This window comes from Neofelis nebulosa, chromosome 3 (genome assembly GCF_028018385.1).
Source record: "Neofelis nebulosa isolate mNeoNeb1 chromosome 3, mNeoNeb1.pri, whole genome shotgun sequence".
NCBI classification, from domain to species: Eukaryota; Metazoa; Chordata; class Mammalia; order Carnivora; family Felidae; genus Neofelis; species Neofelis nebulosa.
Window position 1 is genome coordinate 95,968,275 of NC_080784.1, and position 25,378 is coordinate 95,993,652.

The 25,378-nt window shown below is 35.7% G+C and overlaps 1 long non-coding RNA gene across 2 annotated transcripts in view; it reads left to right on the plus strand.

The window, feature by feature from the left end:
• LOC131507075 (uncharacterized) overlaps positions 1-25,378 on the plus strand; it is a 192,984-nt gene that overhangs the window by 111,802 nt on the left and 55,804 nt on the right. Inside the window, exons 5-6 of one of the 2 annotated variants that reach the window (XR_009259308.1) lie at positions 8,829-8,919; positions 17,899-17,946. This is a non-coding gene — a long non-coding RNA (uncharacterized LOC131507075). Of the gene's footprint in view, positions 1-8,828; positions 8,920-17,898; positions 17,947-25,378 lie in introns of those variants that run through there. The other variant, XR_009259307.1, reaches the window with a different exon arrangement.

Sequence of the window (25,378 nt, forward strand, 5' to 3'; positions counted from 1 at the left end):
TGTTATGAGAGAAGAAATGAAGACTTCGACATCAGACAAGAGACCTTAGTAGAGCAGAGATGAAAGCAAAGGTTCTGGTTGGTTCCGTTTTGAAGGATATCATTATATCTAGGAATAAATTTTATGATTTTTGGTCTCTGACCCTCAGGGGAATAATTATAACCCATAAGCATTTTGCATTGTTTTGCATTAGTAAGAGGGACCTTACAAATATTGAAATTGAAGATCCATAATTCACGTATATGCCTCTCCTGATTCATGTTTCTGTTGTTCCTATTTCTCCTATATGTCATGTAAGCAGCACTAAGACTAGTGCATAATTACATGTTTTGTTCATAAACATTACTCTAAAAGGGCATGGACTATATGTTATCCTTGACCACCTTCATAAAAATGGCCTATTAATAGAACTATAATGCTAAATAAAGTTAAACAAAAGTAGTAGTCCTCCATTTTCATCTATTATACAAGGACATGTAAAATTTGACCAGTATGAATAAATATTTTGCAAGTCTAGTTTTTCTGCTCTATACAATTTGTACTTTTTTAAAATGTTGACTTACCTTAAAAGCAATTTAAGTGAAAATCCTCTGTGATTACAATTTTAACAAACACACATATGAATGTAATTGTTGTTATTATATAAAATTTATATTCTTAATGCCAATAAAATAATTATTATATAATTTTAATTTTAAAATATATACCTTTGAGACCAGGATGGCTAAAACCATCTTAAGTACACAATAATTAAATACACTAAAAAGATGACTTACCTTAATAAAAATTAGAAATTGCAATTCCCATTCATGTCTATGGGCCCTCATACATCTTCAACAAAGCTAATCATTTTAATAAATATTATGACATGATATTACTCCATTTTAAAGTCTTACTTTTTCCTGATTGTTTTCTATTAATGTGCAGTGCTGAGTCCTAAATAAAAGCATAAGTTTTTTTTTTTTCTGATAAATGTTACCACTCCTTACCTTATAGAGGGCAAATTTTACTTTCCATTCTCTTCCATGTAGATTTGTTTTCCATAATCAATCATACTTTAATGTTTGCCAATATTGTTACTTCTAAACAAATGGCTAAGGATGTGGATTTTGTTTATACTAGTTATGCATTAGATGATTACAAAGAAACTTGAACAGCATTTTAATATAAAGGTATCCCTTGCTTTTTGAAAGTTCCAAAGTTCCTGCTATACCAGTTTGGAATTTTTGCCTTTACGGGGTTGGGGGGCGGGGTGGGGAGAAAAAAATCAAAGTACAGTTCAGTTCAGCACTTGGTTTGCAGTGAGCCAAGCAGGGAGAGTGGAACCACCAAGGTCTCTCCCTGGGAACTACACTCAGCATCTCACATCAAGTTGTCATAGCTTTGAACTCTGTCTGTGAGTATCTGTGCCTTATCTTGATTTATTTTGTGCATCCATTAACAAGATGGTGCTAACATATCAGAGAAACCTGAAAGACGTTACTCTTTGGGTCTGGGACTGCTCAAAAACTTTCCGTATAAATTAATTGTAATTGCTTCTTTGCTTTACAACATTTTGGTTATGAAAGGTTTGATAAGAGTGCTCTACTTTTGGATGACAAGGGAAACCTGTATATCTAAAATATTAAAGTGTATTATTATCCTATATACAATTTATTTTCTACAGATAGAAGTAGTGTGGAACATTTGGAAATGCCCAACATCATAAAAGGAAATATTCTAGATGAAACTACTTAAGATTAATTTCACATGCATAGGATTTCCCAATTAGAACTTTCACATTAGCATTGCATTTTAAACAGTTAATCTTGTAATGAGACATCCCCAGCAATGAGAAGTAAGTTGCAGGACCGAACATGGCTCTAAGGCCTGTATCTGGGAAGGATGACATTTGGTATTTTAAAAACTATTTCATTTGGAAAAGAAAGTGCTACACTGCCACCTTCTGACAGTGACTTTCTCTCTGATCAGAAAAATTTCTGGTCTCAATGGGGTATATATTGCTTATCCATTTGGTATCAATAATCTTTTTAGGCATAAAAGATTAGAATATTTTATATTTGCCTTTAAAAAATTATCTGCACTGTTATGCATATGCAAAAATAATTTAATCTTAATGTATGTAAATTATGCAAAATAATAACAGAGTAAACAACCATGTACCCACCATCCAAAGTAAGAATTAAATATTATCAACAATGTTGATGCTTGTATGCATCTCCCCGATCCTAAACTTAAAATTTAACTCTAAAAATACATCTGTTTTTTTTAACAGATGCCATTAAAGTGACCTTCATGAATGTAATATTTTTGTGGCCTATTTACTTAGCATTTCCATGGTTCTCTGTCACTCCTGACCTCTGTCTCTGTCACTCTGTCACTCCTGACATGCATGTGGTTGAAAATGCCTGTTTACATAGATAGATTACCCTTCTGTCTTTTTGTTTAAGTTATTTTTTTATTTATTTTGAGAAAGAGAGAGAGAGCAAGCAGGGGAAGAATGGAAAGAGGGGGAGACAGACAATCCCAAGCAGGCTCCTAGCTGTCAGCATAAGGCCTGATGTGGGGCTTGAACCCACTAACCATGAAATTATAACCTGAGCCAAGATCAAGAGTTGGACATTTAACCGACTGAGCCATCCAGGTGCCCCTACCCTTCTTCTTCTTTTTTTTTTTTTTTTAAAGATTTTACTATGATGGGGGAAAATGCTTCATTTATTTAACAAAGGTTTATTGGACACTTACTATGTGTCAGTCTTAATAGGAAATAGAACAGATGTAATGGACAATAAGATGGAATAATTGGTTGCCCACTAGACAAGTTTTATATGGAACTCTGGGACAACGAAACAATTAAAATCCAGTTAGATAAGTGCCATAGTTAAACTAATACAAAGTTCCTTTTCTCAATCTGCCTGTTTTTCAAGAACCCGAGGGTAGCACAGACACTGACAGAAGACCTGGCCAGCATAGAATCTTAATTAAATAATGGATTGGTTCAGGACACTGCCATCAGGTCAGTAATGTGATTGAACCCAGGATTTTAAATCAAATGTCCTCTGATGAATTCCTTTTTCTCACAGTTCACTTAGTAAAGTAATAGATGTCCTGTAATACCCAATACTGTTCCTCTAGAAAAATTGGCAAATGCTATTGGCTATAAGAGTCATAAAAAAGAAATACTTAAAAGAGATGTACAGGGGCGCCTGGGTGGTGCAGTCAGTTAAGTGTCCGACTTCAGCCAGGTCATGATCTCACAGTCTGTGAGTTCGAGCCCCGCGTCAGGCTCTGGGCTGATGGCTCAGAGCCTGGAGCCTGTTTCCGATTCTGTGTCTCCCTCTCTCTCTGCCCCTCCCCATTCATGCTCTGTCTCTCTCTGTCCCAAAAATAAATAAAAAACGTTGAAAAAAAAAATTAAAAAAAAAAAAAAGAGATGTACAGTTGACACTTGAACAACACAGGTTTGAACTGTGTGGGTCCACTTACGTGTGGATTTTTAAAACTAAATACAAGATGGTATTGTAAATGTATTTCCTCTTTTTTATGAATTTCTGAATAACACTTTCTTTTTCTCTAGCTTAACTTTACTATAAGAATACAGTATATAATATAACATACAAAATACATGTGAATGGACTGTTTATGTTATCAGTAAGGCTTCTGGTCAAGAGTAAGGTATTACTAATTATTTTGAGGGGAGTTGACAATTATACATGGATTTTCAACTACATGAGAGGTCAGTACCACAAACCCCTCCATTATTCAAGGATCAATCAATTGTAGATGAACATGATATTAGCTTCCTTCCATAAGAAAAAAACTCTAAAAGTTAAGATGATATAGTTTGCTTATAAATGTCTAGGACAAAAATGGTAGTCATTTTATTGTTCATTGTAATTTTCTTTAGAATTTTGAAACAATAAAGTCAAATTATAAGTTCATTTACATAATCAAAATTGTTTTCAAAGTAAAAAGATTTTAATATGAAAATTATTTGAAATAACTTATTTTTACTGTTTGGAATTTCTTATTAATAAGAAACTACATTTAAAAATGTCTGATTTAGGGGTGCCTGGGTGGCTCAGTCAGTTAAGCCTCTGACTTCAGCTCAGGTCATGATTTTGCAGTTTGTGGGTTCGAGCCCCGCATCGGGCTCTGTGCAGACAGCTCAGAGCCTGGAGCCTGCTTCAGATTCTGTGTCTCCCTCTCTCTATGACCCTCCCTTGCTCACACTCTGTCTCTGTCTCTCTCTAAAAAGTAAATAAACATTAAAAAAATTAAAAAAAAAAAAGTCTGATTTAACTGGTGACCATAACTCATACAATGTGGTAAGAAAATTAAGTTTCTGTAATTTTTGTAGGGAAGTATGTAAAATGGGTTAAGTTTGGAAATGACTACAAATCCTCTTTTCATTTTGTGCTTTTGCTCTACAGAAGTTTTAAAACTTATATACAGATATTTCCTGATGTCTCATTGTCTTAGGTAGGAAAATGAAAAATCAACAGTTATTTTTATGGCTTTCCATGAGAAAAGGCTCATCACACTTCATTGGAAAGGTACTGAACATATCTCATAGTTTTCTAAACCATCTTATAACTTGTCCTTGGATAAGGCCCATCCTATAAGAGCTGTTCCACCATGATTTCCTGGTGGAAATGTCCTGGTTAGTTTCTAAGGAAAATTTCACTTTTCTTTTTTCATCCAAATGATTTTTTTTATTTAAACATCTCCAAACAACATAATCCTTAACTGTTCTTAATCTTTAGCAATCCTGGACTTAGACCATATAAATATCAGGTGCTTTTTTTCCCCAAGGGAATTGTTATCACATCTGGATGTTATATGATATTATTTTCACAAAATCTATTGTCTAAACAATAATTGGATCACCTTCATTAATGTACATTAAACATCATTTTTAATTGTTTAAGCAACAAAATTAAATAATATCTCACACAAATATGATTATTCTATATTCATCTTCATTCCGTTTAAAAGTACAATTCCTGGGGTGCGTGGGTGGCTCAGTCGGTTAAGTGTCCGACTCTAGATTAAGTCTCCAACTCTAGATTTAGCCTCAGGTCATGATCTCACAGTTCATTATTTTGAGCCTGGCTGAGATCCAGCCTGCTTGGGATTCTCTCTCTCCCTCCTGCCCATTCCTTGCTCACATGTGCTCTCTCTCTCTCTCTCTCTCTCTCTCTCTCTCTTGCATGCATGGGCATGCATGTGCGCATGCTCTCCCTTTCAAAATAAATAAACTCAAAAAAAGTACAATTCTTTAATTTACAATAAACTCACTTGGAATTCTGTTTCTCCTTCTACGTTGTTTTTCGTTGCCCTTTATTACTTGTCATCTGTTTCATCCCCCTAAACTTCAGTGGAACTTATAAAATCATGTCATTTTTAAAGACTAGACCAAGCATAAGGAAGGCATTTATATTTGAATTATTTAGTGCTTGAAATATTTTTCAGGGAAGATAATAGCAGGTATTGCTTCTTCCAGACAATTAGTAATCTCTATTTGAAAGACAAGTCTGCACCAAGGTGCGTATTGCCAGTTTACTTATTGTGGTATTTGGACAGATTACTGACAGGTCACCAAACAGTCTATGCACTCAGACATCAGAGAGAAAATGAGAGCATGATTTACTCTGTATGGATACATGATTGTTAGTTCCTGTGTTTACGAATATATAATTTAGTACAGAAAACTTGGCTGGAGTAAAAGTTTAATAAAACGGTTTGGGAAAGAAAATTTCCCCCATACTTGATCTAAGACATTTACAGAGACTGAAATGAAAGCAACTTTGAAATATTATCAAGTCTCTCATTTTCCTTTTACTCAAACAGGATTAGCATTGCACAAGGTTAAATTATGCACCTAACCACATGGTGAATTTTGTTTTACCATAAATTAAATTGCAAGTGCCTCACCTTGCAATATGAGAATTGTTTTCCTTCAAGTCCTAAAGGTTTTTCAATCGTCAGTAGTTCCTTATTAAAATGCAAATACTCCGAGGATTGGAGAGCCCTTAACTCAAAAGTATTTAACACTTTAGGAAGCAGAAGGGCGTGATGACCTCTGAGAGTAAGTTACTGATGTCAGGGTTGCAGAAGGCAGTGATGGAGAAACAGGAGGTGTTTTGGGGAAGACCAGGGCAGCCACTTGAAATTGTCAATATTGCCTCTCTACAACTTAAATACGTTATATTCTTGATGTATTTAATCATTTCTGTTTAATCTATCTTTTCTTTTATATATTGGGGTGTTGTTTTCCTCTCATTTTCCACAAGGTTCAGGAGGGAGCAAAATCAGACCAATCAAATTTAACCCTCTGTCAGTCTGAGCTAGAGGTGATAGCCTACAGACCAACTGTTCTGATCAGAGTCTGTAGATTAATAGAATCTTATATACTTTCCAAAGAATTTCCTTCAGTGACATGTTGATTTGTTACAAGCATACGATTAAGAAATGTTAAATGCTTAAGTTTTAGTACATCTATTGTTTCTATTTCATACCATAACATTTTGGCCAATGTACTTGTAGAAGACGAGATTTATTTTAAGTTTATTATCAAAGTTCAGGGAGTTTATGAGCCAAAACTATAACATAGTTGTTGAAATATTTCTTATTCATCATAATAAGGCATCATTAGGCACCATGTAGGTACTACTTTGTTACAGTGTAAGACAAGAGCCATGAAAATCATAGTTAAAACTGTTTTGATATATCGTTTGTGAAGATCTCTTTAAAAAATGAGTGGATTAGCTAATGAATCCTGAATTATGCTGGAGGATTGAAATATGTCTGGATATGCTGAGTCTTTGATACAGAAGTAACAACAAACCAAAATCAAACTGTCAAACAGAAAGTATATTTGCTGGCTCCTTTAACTTCAAGATGAAGAGAAGGAATTTTTCAGGTCTTGCTTAATGAAGGTATCTACTTATTTTTAATGAAGTAGAAATCTACTCATGTTAGCAAGTGAAATCTATTTATTTTAGCAAGAATTCCATTTCACCCCTCACTACATTCCATACTGTCAGCTTCCTACTAATCCTTGTTATTCCTCTGAGTATCTACAGTGGTTCCCAGCTTCCCATCTGTATATCACACAAGAAAATGTTAGCTCCTTGTAGCTATTTCAGGAGAGAGAAGAAATTTTATATCCATTGTTTCTCCAGAAAACTGCCCACATATCTTATTGATGCAAATGGACTCAAATGCTCATTTTTGAAAATATCATTTTATTCAGGAAAATGCATGTGGTTGGTATAGGCATCTGGGCTGATGATTGTAGCAATGGAGGGGGGATGGGTTTCTCTCACTAGAGTGTGAAAATTAGATTATTAGTGTGACTGATGAACACAGTGAAAGGAATGCTGGGAAGACAACCACATTGTCACATTTAACTTATCCTAAATATGGCTTGAGGCTCCTCATTATTTTTGTTACTATTACATGACTTAAAAAATATGAACAAGAGTTCATAAGGAGATTATAGTCACAGATACCTAATTCATATTAACATAATGGCACATACAGACAGAATGAGTACTTTTCCACACAGATGTACATAACCCTGCAATACACACACACACACACACACACACACAGGTATACACAAAAGCTATATGAAGACCATGATGTATATCTGTGTATGCTTTAAGTTGTATGCATGTATGAATATCAGAACCCTTAGAGTTTAGCTAAAACGTTTTACACTGATATTTAATATAATGACCCCCTCAAACCCTTTTTTAAACTTTTGAAATATAAGCTCTTGTACAATGTTTATGGCATATAATATGCTTATACAAAGTAAAATTCTTGGTCAATACCTGTTTTGAAAGAGCAACAATTCTCATTCTTGAAGTATTATCAAACCAATAGAATTTTTTTACAATAAAAACAAATTGTTTTTTTAAATAGCGTTTTAAACATTTGAGAATGTCTTAAAGATAAATTCCTAAGTGATTCCTGTAAAATGAATATGCTATTCTACAACCTAGTTTAGCAAACTTTTAGCAAAAAGGCAGATAATAAGTATTTTCCACTGGACATGCCATATGGTCACTGTTGATGTTATAGTACAAAACAAAGTGATAACCAATATGCATATGAATGAACTTGTCTATGGTTTAATAAAACTTTATTTCCAAAATAGGCAGTAGGCCAGATTTGGTCTGTAGGTGGCAGTTTGCCTACCCCTGTTATGTGAAATCATTTATTTATTCAAATTAAAAGAATTAAATTTAGATATATTGCTCATTCATTTTAAAATTATATATATATATTATATAATAGAATATAATTATATTCTATTATATAATATATATAATTATATTATATTATTATATATATATATCAAGGTGGTTTTCTAGGAAGAATAAGTTTATTGCATCTAATGGTGGTCAAAATATAATTTATAGATGTCAATCTGAGAGATACATAAATTCATTTTTGTAAATATGCTTAGTCTCATCTAATTCTTTTCAGATCAACTTTTCCTGTTATCTTGCGATCACAAAGATAGATTTTCTCACAAACTACAGTTACTATTATTTAATAAGAATTGTGTGTATTTCTATTTCATAAATAATTTCACTCATTTCTGAATAATTAATTATATAGCAAAACCTAACTGATTTCTGAATGTTTGGAAATTTTGATTAAAAATTATTTTTAGATATTATGTTTAGATATAAGCATTATAAGGAAACCAAATAGTCTAAGCAAACAAACTGAGTAATGCCAATGGAAACATCTATAAAAACTCTACTAATACAAATAACGGGCAACCCTTTTTTTCTTTCCCCCTTTAGCGAAGCTGTGAATGTACAAAGTGGCCACTCCAGGAATTAGCAAACATATGACCATGGCAGCAATTGCAGAGACAATATCCAACCATCTATGGTAAAGTTACTTATCTGATTTTTTTTAATCACTGAGAATTTAGAAGCATTACTCATCAGAATTTGTTTATTTATGTATTTATTTTATTTTATTTGAGGGAGAGAGAGAAAGAGAGAGAGAGAGAGAGAGAGAGAGCGAGAATCTTAAGCAGACTCCACATTCAGCACAGAGCCTGATATGTGCTCAATCTCACGACCCTGGGACCTGAACTGAAATCAAGAGTTGAATGCTCAAACGACTGGGCCACCTGCAAAAAAGAAGAGTAGGGTGAATAGGGCTGGCTAGTGTGAATAATTTCAGTGGGCTTTGGGCCATAGAAGTGGTCAGTAGTTTTCTGGCACATGGGCCTTGGATGAATAAAGTGGGGAATATTGCCTCCCGGGGTGTGCGGCCACATGGAGGATGTATGCCTGGATTGGTTAGTTTGCATATCAGACATGCTCCTGGCTGGGCTCTTTGCCATCTTGAAGAATTGGTTAGCCCTGGGAGGGGCAGTCTTTAAGCTGTCAAAACATGAAAATATACAAAAAATAAATACAATTTATTTGCTGAATGTGTTAATAAATTATCAAAAGAAGTACCATTTCTACTCAGTCCACATCTCTGCTTGGGCTAACACCTGTGTGGGTTGCAAATCCTGGAGCTTTCTACCGATTCATGAAATACATCAAGACTGAAGAGGGAAGGGATGCAAATGTGGGGCTTCCTCTTGCTCTCTACCTACAGCTTCTGTTTGGGCCAGGTAGGGGGTGTAAGTGGCTCTCTTCCACTTGCTTGCCTGGCCTTCTGCTCTTCCTCATATGTGTGGGAGAGGGAACACAGGAAGGTAAGAGGATGGATCAGCGTGAAGTGTGAGGGTCAGGTTCCCTCCACCCAACTTTCCACTGGCTGAAGTCCACTGTGAAGGGAGCTATTAAAATACCTTAAGGATTTTGGCATGTGAATGTCAAATTCAGCTATATTGTCTGCACTAATGCAGTAGCTGATTATGTTTTGTAATTCTATATTTATTCATATTATCCTGAAATTAGACACGATTTCTGGGACGGGGAAAAATTAATTCTTACTTAGGGTGAGAACCACATCATTTTCCCTTGCCCTAAACTTCCCAGCTCTGGGGTGATGTGATGAGCACCAGATGGACAGCGTTGCACATATGTGAGTCATACCACAGGAAGGGAACCGTGAAAGTGAATCTGAGAGATTATAAAGATATAGCTGCTTGCTCTACCGCCACTTCTGAGCAGGGAACAGAAGTCTTTGCTTCCTGTTATAAACAAATTGTCCTCTGGAAGACAAGGGAAAGGAATCCTGGTATATTACCTTTTGGAATGTAAATAAATGCCTTTAGAAGGAAGACAAGAGGAGCTCCTCAAAGCTTATAATCCCTAGAACAACTTGTTTATGGATCTGGGTCTACTCCAGATACCTTTTCCTGATAGTCTCTCACTATCTCTTTAGGAATGTCCAAAGCTTGTGCTGTGACCTAGGTCCCAGTAAAATGTTCTGAACACCCCATCTATGCAGAGACATAAAAATATTCACTTTCTGACAATAGTGCCCCATTGGGAAGTACCCTGATCTTTTCAAAGATAATTTGGCAAAGGAAGAGGCAGTCACTAATGTTCTCATAGTTGTTTTGCCAGGAAATCTTCTTCCCAAGTTCATAGAAGAAATGGTCATAACTTAGTTTCTGACCTAGCTTGGAACCATGGTCCTCACTTGTTGAAATGCAATGCTTTATAACATCTCACACATGGTGTTATCTGATATTTACAGAGCATTAGTGCCAGGCACTGTTCTAGATGCTGGAGAAGCAGCTGTCAACAAAACATAAAACAAACAAAAACAAACAAAAACCAAACCAAAGGAAACAAAAACTTAACTTTATGGAGCTTGCAGTATAATACGATGCAACATATGTCAGTAATTTATTTCTAATCATAAAGCACAGGTTTCTTAAATGATATAATGCTTTTTGTGTTTTTATATTTTTAAAGATTTTTAAAAAAATTTTTAGTGTTAATTTATTTTTGAGAGAGAGAGACACACACACACAGAGTGCCAGAGGGGGAAAGGCAGAGAGAGAGGGAGACACAGAATACAAAGCAGGCTCTAGGCTCTGAGCTGTCAGCACAGAGCCCAATGCGGGGCTCAAACTCACTACAGTGAGATCATGACCTGAGCCAAAGTCAGACGCTTAACCGACTGAGCCACCCAGGTGGCCCTATATTTTTTTAGATATAGTGGTGTGACTCTCCCTAAAAGGCCACTGTTTTCACTTTATATTCTAACATTTTTGGAACGGTGGATAAAGGGTGGCATTAAGCCTACTTTGCCAGAAAATATGTATAAACTGAGTGATTTGTGTCATGGCTAGAAACGTTTTAAGGGTTGATGGTCTTGTCATCTCAAATCTGGGATCTGGGCACTTCTTTGCTCTTTTTCAAAAGTGGCTAACTTTTTTTTTTTAAAGTAATATGGTTTAGATGACTTAATAGGTTTTGTTTAATGGTAGTGATTAATTTATTAAATATATTTTCATTTTTTCTCTTTTATAACATCCTTTTGAGACCTAAATTTCTATTTAAGTTTCAAGATTTATGATTTAAAAATTTATGATTTGGGATTATATTTATGATTTTTTCTAGGTAGAGAACAGGAAAAGTAGAGGTTTAAGGGATTATTCCAACAGCTCTGATGTAGAAATGTTGTTACTTATAAAGGAATGGTTATCAAAATAACATATCTGGATTATGTTCAACATTATTTGAATGTATTGACATTTTTGAAATACACAAAACTTCTTTGTTCCATTAAATGGAAACTTAACATGACAGATTAACTATTTTACACATTTAATTTTTTTCAATAAATGTAATCACCAAGATTTCCTCAAAGCCCTTGGATATAAAACATGCTTTTCTTAAAGAAGCCAATCAATAATTTACCTCTTATCATATCTAAGAGCAGGTTTTATGGAAACAATAGAATATTTTCAACTAAAACCAGGTAGTTGTTTAATAACCCAAATCAGTCTAAATAAATGCAATGGTTTCTCAATAAAGGTTATTCACCTTCAGCCACCTAAACATAGGCAGATAAATGGTGAGGCTTTAAAGAAATACAGCACATTTTGTTAACTCTCACTGTCAATAATATGCAGCATTCAAAGTATACAAAGTGCAAGAGGTAAGATATGACATAAACTTTAATTCAGTATACCTATTGTTTTTAAAATTATTTGAAATCATATTATTGAGTGATATATTTTCATTGTTTACAAAATTTTAATAGCAAAAGTAAAAGTCGTAAACTAAAGAAGAAATAACCTATCAGCAGTAGTCTATGTGCAGACAGCCACTTCTAGTAGAGCTAAAGGAATATGCTCTACAGCTAAGATCTCTAATAGTTATTGATGATCTGGAGATAATTGCTGGGAAGTTTTCCTGTCAGCTTTGTTTTCTGTGATCAAATTCATTTAAAAGAGCACATTTATGCAGAATGCTTTCTTTGTTTTGATACAACCTGACTAGTTATGAAGCTGTTTCCAAAGCTTGTCAAAAGCAAATTTAGTGGGCTACCTTTCTTGGTGAAAAAGGAATCAAAGCAGAATTAACAACAGGAAGAAATCTGTCCTTTGATTCAATGCAAAGTTATGTGCAATTTACTTTGTAGTTCTGAATTCAGCTGAAAACCGGTAGAAAAAAATGATATAATACCCCACATTTGTGAAAAATTACAAACAGCACTTTAATGTTGGATTCAGCATTAAACTTCCTGATAAAAAATAAGAAAATGCCATATTTTAGAAGAAGTGGGGGGCGGTGGTGGCATAGGGGAATGGTAAAAAGCATCTTTAAAAGCATCCCCAAAGTTTGTCTTAGTCACAAATCCAAAGGGCCCAAGCACATACTGCCAGTGAAGTGTCAGGGTGGCCCAACACAGAGGCACACATCCAGGAAATTAGGTTTTCTTTCTTTTGTGAAGTCTGGAATCAGTGATTGTGCTCAATAAGATGGAAAAGACCATAATATTATAGTTTAATCATCTTCCATTGAATAAGATGAGTCACAGATTTGTACATGAAATCCTCTACACCCAAATGTGATATAGATAATGGCTAACATTCCCATTTTCCTGTGCCTGTTTGAACCCACTTCTAAAAAATAATTGGATCATTTTGCTAAGAAGAAAAGTAGAACTGTCCTAAGCATCTCATGAGGAATTAAAAAACAAATATATTTCAGGGTATATATTTTGAGATTCATGACTTTCATTTTTAGGCAGAAAGGAAAATTATATACTGTAGGAATTTTAGTTATACAAAGAAAACTGAAAATAATTCTTTCATTTTTCTGTTCAATATACTCTTATATTCTATCTTTATAATGTCCCTATGTGATGTGATAAGAATCATAGGAATGGAGTTTAAATTAAAGGTATTCATTTTTAAATTGTAAAGTCACAGAAGAAATAAACCAGATTAACTTTTTTTAATTTTAACTTGTTATTTAACATGTGTATTATGCACACACATACACTTATACACACTTAGGAGAAATTAGCCATTGATCTAGCTCTGGATCTAATGTTTACAAGTCTTCATCAAATGATTTTAGTAACATAGACCTCCAGTTCTATAGCATTTTTTAAATGTTTTATTTATTTATTTTGAGAGAAAGAGAGAGAGAGAGAGAGTGAGCACCAGCAGAGGAGAGGGGTAGAAGGAGAGAGAGAGAATCTTAAGCAGGCTCTATGCTTAGTGTGGAGCCCGAAGCAAGGCTTAATTGCATGACTGCGAGATCAGGACCTGAGCCAAAATCAAGAGTCAGATGCTTAGCCGACTGAACCACCCAGGAACCTCCAGCTCTATAGCATTTTTAAAAATAAAGTTTGGGGTGCCTGGGTGGCTCAGTTGGTTGAGTGTCCCACTTTGGCTCAGGTCATGATCTCACAGTGCATAAGAAACAACAGATATTGATGAAGATGTGGAGAAAGGGGACCCCTCTTACCCCACTGGTGGGAATTCAAAGTGGTACAGCCATTCTGGAAAACAGCATGGAGTTTCCTCATTAAGCTAAAAATAGAACTGTTCTGGTGCAATTGCTCTACTAGGTATTTACCCAAAGGATATAAGAATGATTTGAAGGGGCACATGCTCCCAATGTTTATGTCAGCATTATCAACAATAACCAAATTATGGTAAGAGCCCAAATATGCATTGACTGATGAATGGATAAAGAAATGTATGTATATATATATATATATATATATATATATATATATATCACCATTCTCTCTCTCTCTCTCTCTCTCTCTATATATATATATATATACACACATATATATATATATATACATATATATATTATTCAGCCATAAAAAAGAATGAAATCTTGCAATGATGTGGTGGAGATACAGTGTATTATGCTAAGTGAAATAAGTCAGTCAAAGAAACACAAATACCATATGATTTCACTCATATGTGGAATTTAAGAAAGGAAATAGATGAACATTGGGGAAAGGGGAAAAAAAGAAAGGGAGGCAAACATAAGAGACTCTTAACTATAGAGAACAAGCAGAGGGTTGCTTGAGGGGAGGTGGGCAGGAGATGGGGTAAATGGGCGATGGGTATTAAGGAGGGCATCTATTGTGACGAGCACTCAGTGTTATATATAAGCGATGAATCACTAAATTCTACTCCTAAAACCAATATTACACTACATATTAACTAACTAAAATTTAAATAAAAATTCAAATAAACAAATAAATCAATAAACAAGAAAAATAGTTTGAAAAAACAAAATAAAATAAAATGAGGCTTAATATACTAATTCAAGCTCATCCAAGAAATTGCTAAAGATTACATAGTTATTATATGTAACATTGTGTTTCAACTGTGCTTCAACTTAAAAATGCTTTAAAATTACATAATTATGCTTCTAATTCATGCCCTGCCCTGTTGTTACTAGATAATAAAGCTGCTGTATCATTTGTATCACATGAAGGGGATGAATCCTCTAAAGCAATGGCCCTGACTCAAAATACCCACCCTTAGTGAGGCGGAAGGCTAGGGTACTGCAGAACTATGAAGATGGCTCTCTATAGCTCAGCATAAAGAAGTCACACAGCTTTGTGTTGAGGAAGAGGCAGTATGTTGGGAGAGCCAGTGTGAAAGTTACAGTGCAGCATTCCAAGGTCACTGCCTTTTCTCTCATGGCTGGTCACTGTTCCCTCATGGTAGAAACCCTGTCCCCTTGCATTTCAAATCTTAACAAGTACCGTGGTAGCTGAAGAATTGGGAAAAAATAAAGTGGCATTTCCTCCTTCTTTACTTGAGGAAATGATCTTAGGGCAAGGAAATAGCAACCAGACTCTAAACAATAACCGTAACAGCTACAAGTTGACCAAGTCTAATACTATCCTCAAATACAGCATCAAGCAGTTTATAGGCATATGTAAATTATTCCTTAGGCTAACCATATGGAATAGACATTACTTTATTTCACTGATTCATAGTGTGATTTTACATGCTAATATCTCAGAATTTGGGATGCTTCTTAGATTGTATGGAATATTGTAACTGCTGATTTTTTCTTTCACTTTTTAGTAGTAAAATAAATGTAATCCTAGACCATGAAAGATAGTATTTTTTCCACATTTAAGACTGAAGAAACAGAGCCATAGAGGCTTACCCACTATCACATAGATAGGATTCTTATTCAGGACTGAATGGCTGTACATCTCTCCTTTTAACTGATACAATGTTCTACTTACCATATTCCCAGTTCTCTTGGATGCAAGCCCACAGCACAGAATCTCATGACATTAAACAAGTTATGAGTCAAAATAAGAGAGGTTAAAAGCATGAGAGGAATTCAACCTGAGGGGGATTGTCAGATGCTAGTTTTGAACACTGAGAGGAATGTGAGCAGCTGCTAGGAGCTGAGAGTGGTCTCCACCAACAACCAGCAAGGAGATGAGAACCTCAGCTTTAAAGCCTCAAGGAATTAATAATAAAATAATCAATGTTGCTGAATGCTAACAACCTTAATAAGTTAGCAGATTCTTCCCCAGAGCTTCTAGGTAAGAATGTAGGCTAGCCATGGACACACAAGGAGTATGACCCTTGGTATGAGACTCTGTTCAGAGAACCCAGCTGATTTGCACCTAGACTTCTGACCTACAGGGACAGTGAGCTAACAAACAGGTATTGCTAATTAAGCCACTAAGTGTGGTAATTTATTTCCTAGCAGTAGAAAAATAATATGGATGTTGGGGAGTGTGAGAGAGATAGAGGTGGGGAAAGAGAAAGGAAAATACACAAGGGAATGATAGGAGGTTTGTTAAATGTCACAAGCAATTCTATGGCAGGACATTCTTTCGCTTATTGTTGTAACATTCTAGATAATGCTGAACATGTGATGAACACATGTGATCACACATTTTCTCAGATCATCATAGTTTCTTCTTTCTTCTTCTGAGAAAATGCTAAAAGGAGGACTTCAATATATGAAAAAAAATACTATCATTTCTCATCACTATCTCAATAAGACTAAAAGCTATGTCAGTATGGTTCTATGCTTCATTCATTCTTTGAACTTTCTAGTGCTTTCTTTTGTGGATGATGGACTCACTGGGATAGTGAGTTGGTTGCACAAGCCTTATGTCAACAAGAGCATCCATATGCTGAATGTAATCATATTTGTCAGTTATCATGCCATGTGCCTTATATAGATACACTCAATACCTCTTCTAAACAACTCTGTAGCATCATATTCCTTTTTTTATTTTCAAATATGGTCAAAAGGTGTGAACAATTTTCTGTTTAATTTTTAAAGCTATGCTTCTTCTCTATGCTACTTTTAAACATCTCTCAGTCATGGACTGTCTCATTGTAGTACTGATTATGCGTCTCTCAAAAAAATAAGCATATGACTTATATTGGAAATATCAGCACAATCAAGTGATATCATTTGAATATATTTGCCTTGATATATATGAATATTAAATGTGAGGAAAACTAACAAGTGTTTTTAAGATGCTCAAACTAAGTTATGAATTTCTTAAAAGTATTCTGTAAAGATATTTGTAAAATAGCACATGAAACATCTTTTAAAGGTCCAGTAAAAATTAGAATCCACCGTGAAAAAGATTCAGAATCTATTGTCCCAATCATTTAAAGTCCAACAGAGGTGCCTGGGTGGCTCAGTCAGTGAAGCGTCTGACTCTTGATTTCAGTTCAGGTCATGATCTCACAGTTTGTGAGATGGAGCCCCGTGTTAGGCTGTGTGCTGACAGTGTGGAGCCTGCTTGGGATTCTCTTCCTCTCTCTTTACCCTTCCCCTACTCCCTCTCTCTCTCTAAAATAAATAAATACACTTAAAAAATAAAATCCATTAATTGGAACCACTGAAGGTTACTAGAACATATTCTCTATTGACAACAAAGGAGTGTAACAGAGTGGGTTGAACTAATATTATTTTGCAAAATATTTGTTGGGAATTAGCAACACATCTTCCTTTAGAACTAATTTAAAAAAATCATGTAAAGTAACTTTGTCACCCAGCAGAATTAAAATATTAATTAGTATTTAAAAACTTGCATTTCTATAGTACTTAATAGTTTACAAAATTTTTCAAAGAGATTATGCAACTGTCATGTAACTGCATGATTGCAATACTAGGTCAATTTTATTTAAAAAACAAACAAGTGCATTATAAATTCCCACTTGGAATCTGGGAGATGAACTTCCATTCTATGAGATGTTATTGGGGAGTGAGAATCCATTTTCATCATATGGTACACCTCTGGCCCACCACCAAACTCACCACCACTGCCCTCCTCATCTAGGTTTTGATTCTTTTCCTTTCAGCAGTCACCAACTGAAACCTCTTTTGTGATAACTACCTTTGAGGCTCTAGAATAATTTTATTCACACACTAAAGAACCAAAACTATCTGTTCTTCTTTTCAGGCAATAAATTTTGGAGTAGTGAAGTCCAGCAACCTTGACTCAGTGTGGGTAAGCTCTGAGTTATACTTACACTCCAGAGTCTGAAAACATTTCTTAATGTTTCATGTGCACATGAATATTTGTTTTGAGTCAGCTTCTGGGAAACTTAACTTGTATAAATGCCAGTTGTGGTCCTAGACAGTGGATCCTAAAGAAAAGTTCTAAAGTGGGATCACTCACAGGCTACATGACAACATGGGCAGTGCTGTTAAGACTTTCACTTGTGGTGAAGTTGGATGGGATAGAGGTAGAAATGGATGTTCTGTCTCATATGTCTCTAGCAGTTGAGATTATATGGAGGGGGGTAAGTGGTAATTATATAAAATAGTAATTATGAATAATATTTATGACAAATTGATATTTGCTGAATTCAACTGATAAATTGAAAAAAGAAAATGGCAACATCAGGCCATTCAAGTAGCAATTTAAAACACAGTATGAAAGTCAAAACACCTTTATAGAAGGAGATCCTCATTTCCCACAGCCCAAGAACAGATTATTCTGTTGACCAGTCAAGGACTAATTATAAGAAGGAAGAACCTCAGAAAAGAATGACTTTGTGTCTTAAGTTTTCTGACATTTGGGATGGGGACGTTTAGAGGGATGTGCTTCAAAGCAATGGGTCCGTAGAGTTCCTCTCAACATTCCAGGTCTAGAGAATTGGTATGACTCCCCCTTGCTAGGAGATAACAGTGCCCTTCTCAACAAGTCTTAGTCTAACTCAGTAGAAGAGTTCTTGTTCCTATTAAAAGCCAAAAGGGATAAGTCACCAAAAGAGCTTCAGGATAAAGCTATTATGTACTAGTAGGAGCTATGGAATTATACCTGGTATAGGACCTAGTCTTGTAGGAGCAGACTGTGAAGCTAAATAATGGAGGTTTTGTTTGATATGGGAACACTTATTCATGCCTCAGGATTTAACACCAAGGAAAAGGCACCTGGACCAGGTCTGCATATGTTCCTGGGATGCCTCTGTGAATCTTAGAAAAAAAAAAGATTGTTTATATTGTTTATAGTGGAGATGCCAAGTTTTCCTTGGCAGAATGTCACACAGAAAGGCACACAGAAGTGAGCTTGATAGACTATGTTGTATAAGACCCCAAATCACCACTACTTCCTCCTCTTATGATCATGGTCCTTGAGAGAGCCAGAGGACACTATTTTCAACAGTGATAAAAGAATGCATCGTAGAGAAGCCCACTGGTAGCTGTTATTTTTCAGTATGGTGCTGATGGTAAGAGATGCTGTTTACAACTGGGATCCTTAGTGTCAAAAAAGATGATAGGATGCTAGAAATGCAGAAACTAGGTGGCAATATTTAAAGACAAAAGTACAGTAGATTTAATTACTATAATCTCCAACCAGTTCAAAGTGGCCAGTGGAAAAACTTTCCTACAAGGATCTTGGCAATGCTTAATGGACCAAGGTTTTCCTAAAGAAACTTAGGAATAGTTTCACTCACACAGCCTTGGCCATATCAGTATCTGTGGGCTCACAAATTGTGTGATTTAACAAGAGATCATTGATTGAATAAAGGGTGCTAATTTAAGACAAGAGAGGATCCACAATGGGCACCATACCATTGGATTCAATGGTATTACCATATACAGAAGATGTATCCTTTTAGAGTGCTAAAATGGGCTCATAAAGGTGTAGCTAAGTCACCAGCCTGAAGATAAATCTGTGTATGAATGAGATCCTACCTTTTCAAATGTGGCAAATACCCCAAACCAACCACCTTAGGACCTATGTCATTGACACATGGGTTACATGGGCTGGAAACCAAGGAGTACAAGAAGGAGTGATAACTACTCACTATCACTTCCATTGATCTACATGGGGAATTTATGCTTCTAATTTCCATATATAGATCTCTTAAGTCTAGAGATCCCAAGTCCCAGAGGAAGGATGTTTTCTTCAGGACATGTTATAAAAATCCCACCAAGCCAAAAACTCCAGCGGCCATTTTATTATATTGTGCTCCAAACTTTAGAAATCAGTGTGCAAAGAAAAGATTTGCTATACTGGCAGGAATAATTGACATTGATCCTTGTGAGGAGATAGGTTTGATGCCACATAAAGGGAAAAGGAGGAGATATTTTCAGAATTCAGAGATCTCAATGTATACTAGCCTGCCCAGTTTTAACTATAAGTAAGTACTTACAGCAACCATAGCCTGACTAAAAAAAAAAAAGGTAATCAGGAGCTCAGATCCCTTAGAACTATGAAAGTCTAGATCATGCTACCAGACAAGTCATTTAGACCTTGAGGGAAAGGGTGATGTAGACTAGGTTCTAGAGCAAAGAGATGATGAACATAAGTGATATTAAGGACCATATGTGAGACTCATCCCACTAATCTTTCCAGTGTATGCTTCTCAGAAAACCACCTTCTTGAAGACTCCATGACAACTAATTTGTGACCTAATTAATCAACATCATTGAATCTGAGCAAGGGAAGGGGATACTGTAGCAGACAATGTTATTGCTCAGTCTATCCAGATTCCTGAAATGGTTTTTTTGCTATCTTGGCCCCCTGTCCCCTTTGTCCCTCTAATGGCCCTCTCTGTATCTCATGTGTGCTCTCACCTCCAAAAGCCAGCACCACAGGGCTCACTTTGCCGGTACTGGGAGATAGCGGGACCTGGAAATCCTCCTGTGGGCCATTACTTAACCAATATAAGAACTTGAAAGCCCAATCCCCTTGTGTCAGAACAGGACAATTCTGATTTATGCCTTACAGTTTAAGGTTTCCATTTAGCCATGTGGCTCTTTGTGATTTTACCTGTAGGAGATTGTTGCGATAATGAAGCACAGTGATTTGTTCCTCCCCGTATCGAAGCCCTTGGATAAATTCTACATATTTTTACTTTGGTTTGATTATGTAACTTGCTTTGTCCAATGGGATATTAGCAGATCTGATGCAGACAGGAGTGTGAAAGGTGCTTCTGCTTTGTGGATTGCACTCTCTTGTTCTTCATGAAGACCTGACAAATACTGCTGTATGAGTAAATCTGGGTTAGGCTGCTGAGGACACATGGCCAAAGCACCCCACCCACCCCCACCCAAGAGCCAGGCCCAACTGTCAGACATGTGAGTAAAACCCTTTTAGTCCAATCATATCAGAACTAACCTGTCAGTTGATGGAGCCTAACAAAGCAACCACTCAGCTGAGCCAAGCCCAAATTTCTAAACCCCCCAGACCATGATCCAAAACCTGAGTTTCATTTTAAATTAGTAAAATTTGATGTGGTTTGTTTTACTGCAAATATTGATTGATTTACTACTCTTTTTCCATTAACCTGTCCTGTCCCACATTGCTTTGTGGTTTCTTATAGAAATACTTCCTGCATAAATCACTTACACAGGAATCTTTGTCTCAGGAGGTACTTCTGGGAAGCATGACCCAAGGCAATAATTTGCTAACTCACCACACTTTCTGAAGGAAAGATGGTATTAAACTTATATATCTACATTAAAAAATGGGCACATATTCCAGGTATTCTGAATTTGAAACGAGAAGTTATGCAGAACAAAGCATGGAGGGAATCAGCTGGATTTTCCAGACCTAGATTCTACTCCCTCTGTCTTCTGTGACTATTCATCTTCTTTTACCAAATTCATCTATGAGTAGATTGCAAATTAGGGGATTAGATCCCGTGTAGAGACTTGCCAATGGATTAGTAATTTCAAATATTTAAAACACATGATAATTTTAAACATTTAAATCACATTCTAATTATAGGTTAGACCGATTTTTTATTGTGTTCCCAAGTGCTGTATTCTACAACAGAAAAGGCAATCAGGAAAACAGGTAGTAAGATATTTGTTGTCACTTACATGACACACAACAGCCAAGTGTATGTTCCTTCCATTTGTCATTTGACAGAGGATTCTCAGAGCTCAAGGAAGAGTGAAAGGGCACCCACTATGGAGATGTCATCAATGAAGTTTGGTGGTGGAGGGGTGGGGGGTGTTAGTCATTTTACTAAGTTAAACACCACTGGGAATCTCGGATGATGACAGGAATCCATCAACATTTTTGGAGAAAAATATATTGCATCAACATGATTAATATAACCTCATATTGAGGGTGGGAGAGAAAAGTGTTGTAAAGTTTTTTACAATGAAAGACTATATTGAAAGGTAATTGATATTTAAAATCTCATTCATCTGTATTGTTCTTAGGTGTACATTTCTGGAAGGGAGAAACTTTTTTTTTCATCCACTTTTTAATGGAGTTCAAACTCACACTCTCATGTTTCTTATTGACAGAGGTAGATTCTTTTGATGATATCCCATGAACCTAAGTGTATAAACACATAGAGAGGGGCAGGACATACTGGGCCACAACAGGATAAACTGCAAATGTAGCCACCCCCATTTGGAATCAGATTATTACCACTGTTTTTAACAGTACCAACCATAAGTCTATAAAAAATATGTATAATATCACAGTATAGGGAATTCAGTTATAAAATGAATTGGCTTTCAATTAGGCCTATACCCAGCCTGCATCACAAATGTGTGATTGTAACGTCCAGATGTAAACTTCTCTAGGCTATAATACTGTTATTCAATCAAACAGTAATTTAGATGTTGCTATGAAGGTATATTGTAGATATGGTTAAAAATCTACAATCAGTTGACTCTAGGTAAAGGAGGTTACCTTTGATAATATGGATGGAGCTCATCCAATCAGCTGAAGGTCTTAAGAAATAAAATCAAGGTTTCTAGAAGGAAGAAGAAATTCTGTCTCAAGAGAATGGTAACAGTTCCTGCAAAAATGTTTCTAGCTTCCCATCCTAGTCTATGGATTTCTGACTAGCCAGTGCCCACAATCATGCAATCCAATTCTTTGGTTTCCCTCCATCTTTACATGTGTTTATACACATATATATGTACGTATATATGTTTTAAGTATATTAATATATGCGTATATGTATATATAATTATATACATACATAGATGTATAAAGCCCCTATATACATATGTGTGTGTATATATGCACACACACACACACACACACACACACACACAGGTTTAAATTCTGTTTCTCTGGACAACTTTACTGGTAAAGGTAGGTTGAAGTTCTTAGCATATTTTAGAAATGAAAGTTCTGGAAATAGAAGGAAGATTTTCATGGGCAACAAAATTTAGTGTCTCAAAAATTCTGGAGATGTTACTGCTTGTCACTAACCCTATTTGCTCCTAGTCCTCCAGAGTCAGATAATGACGATAGAACAGTATCCATCACCTGGAGATTTTTGGAATCACTTCCTAGAATTTCCAGCTAGTCACAGGACCCATAATCATCCATGCCAGTGTTTAACTCGGATAGATACCACTTCCGGGAAGAACCAAACTGTAGATGGACCTAGAGTGTTTTTGAATAGTGCAGGAGATCCCTCAGAACCCCCAGCAATTGAGTTTTGAAATTTTCCCCTAAATCTAGCAGTAATGCAAACCCATATTTATGTGATTAAATTTTTAAGTCAGTTATCACATTATAGTGAGGTGCTGATGTATAAAATTAGTATGCTGAAAATCCAGAGCAAATATTAAACTTGGATGTGGAGATTTGGAAGCATATTTGAACTAGAAAAACATTTGGTGTGTGTGTGGAGGGGGGGTGTGTAGAAAGGATATGGTGATCTGATTAGTTTTGCAAGCAATAATTGGGCATGTTTACTAATTTTCAGAATGACTGTGTATTGAAAGAGAATTTTCTATGAATATTTCATGGTGTACATGGTTGAAGACTTCTAATCAAGAAAAATGACTGAATAGCAAAGACCTGGGAAGCTAGAAGTTTAAAGATGTCTACCCAGAGACATTTGCTTCCATTCCAGTAGAATGAATAAGGATAAAGACTTTCTCAGCCCCTCCCTGCAGAGGATTTTTTTACTATGCAGAATGATTAAGTCGTTATGTGGGTTTCTAGGGAAAGGGGGAAGATGTGTCAACAGCACCTATATAAGCTCTTAGTCTCATAATTTTGGGGGTGTTCTAATGTAAGTAAACCAACTACGTGTATGGGTAAGATAGGATCTTCATTCATGTAACTCTGTGGGGATTTGGAACATGGGGAACTGACACAAGACACCACTCTGTAAATAATAAACTGTTTCTCTGATCCAGAAGCTTTATGCTCATGACCTCATTCAATCAATCAATCTCCCTCTTTCTTATTAAAATATGGTGTGGGTATATGTAGCTTTAAAATATATAATTCTCTCTATATATGTAACTATTAATTGATGATAATATTTTAGAATAAGATATTGCAAAAACATGGTCAGGATGTCCAAATGGATATTTGTTATAATGACTCTTGGCAAAAGTGAGAGTAGGATTTTTTTTTTTAATTTTTTAATGTTTATTTTTGAGAGAGAGAGAGAGAGACAAAGCATGAGCGGGAAAGGGGCAGAGATGGGGGCGGGGGGCACAGAATCTGAAGCAGGCTCCAGGCTCTGAGCTGTCAGCATAGAGCCCAACATGAGGCTCCAACCCATGAACTGTGGGATCATGACCTGAGCTGAAGCCGGCTGCTTAACTGACTGAGCCACCCAGGCTCCCCGAATATTTTTTAAACAATAATTGCATCTATTGAATTGGAAATTTAGTTAACACTAAAGATGGCAAAGTTTTAAACAAGGTTTTCTTTTTTTACATTAGTCATTTTCATTTTAGGAAGAAAGATAGAATGGAAACTAATAATTGCAGTATAGTACAGAACACCCTAAATGCCATTAATAAAGCCTATATGAGTGCCATGATATAATGATATATGCTTTAAATATGTCTGACTTCTCTTTCTGTTTCTTTTCTCCTGCCTCTAGCCAGAGAATTTTTTAATTTTTTCATTTCTTTAATTTTTTGCTTATAGGGGTTCATATGATTAGATTGTGCACACTGGGATAATTCAGGATAATCTCCATGTTTTAAGGTCGGTGACCTTAATTACATCTGCAAAGTCCTCTTTACCAGGTAACATAACATTCACAAGTTCTGAGGATTAGGGCATGGGCATCACTGGGGACCATTCTGCCTATCACAGCCCACACACTGTACGTAAGTGTTTTAGTATCTTGGAGTCTTAACTTCCTCAGTTGTAAAATGGGCATACCAACATCTAACTCAAAGGGATGTTTTGAAAGTTAATCAGGTAATTGTAAAGCACAGACTACCTCTCCTCCAAAGAGTTCCTTTGAATTCTTTCTAGTTCAAATACTACTTTCTTTTTCCCGGGAGTGACCCAGGTTTTAATCTGACTTGCATATATATTTTAGAAAGTGGGGATGATAAAAGCGCTTCTCATAGAACTGAAATAAAATGTTCCCTTCACATTGCTCACTGTTTTTAGTCAGAACAGAGCCTAAAGAAATGTATAGTTAACATGTGTGCCAGAGCAAAATCCAGGTGACTCAGTCAAGCCTTTG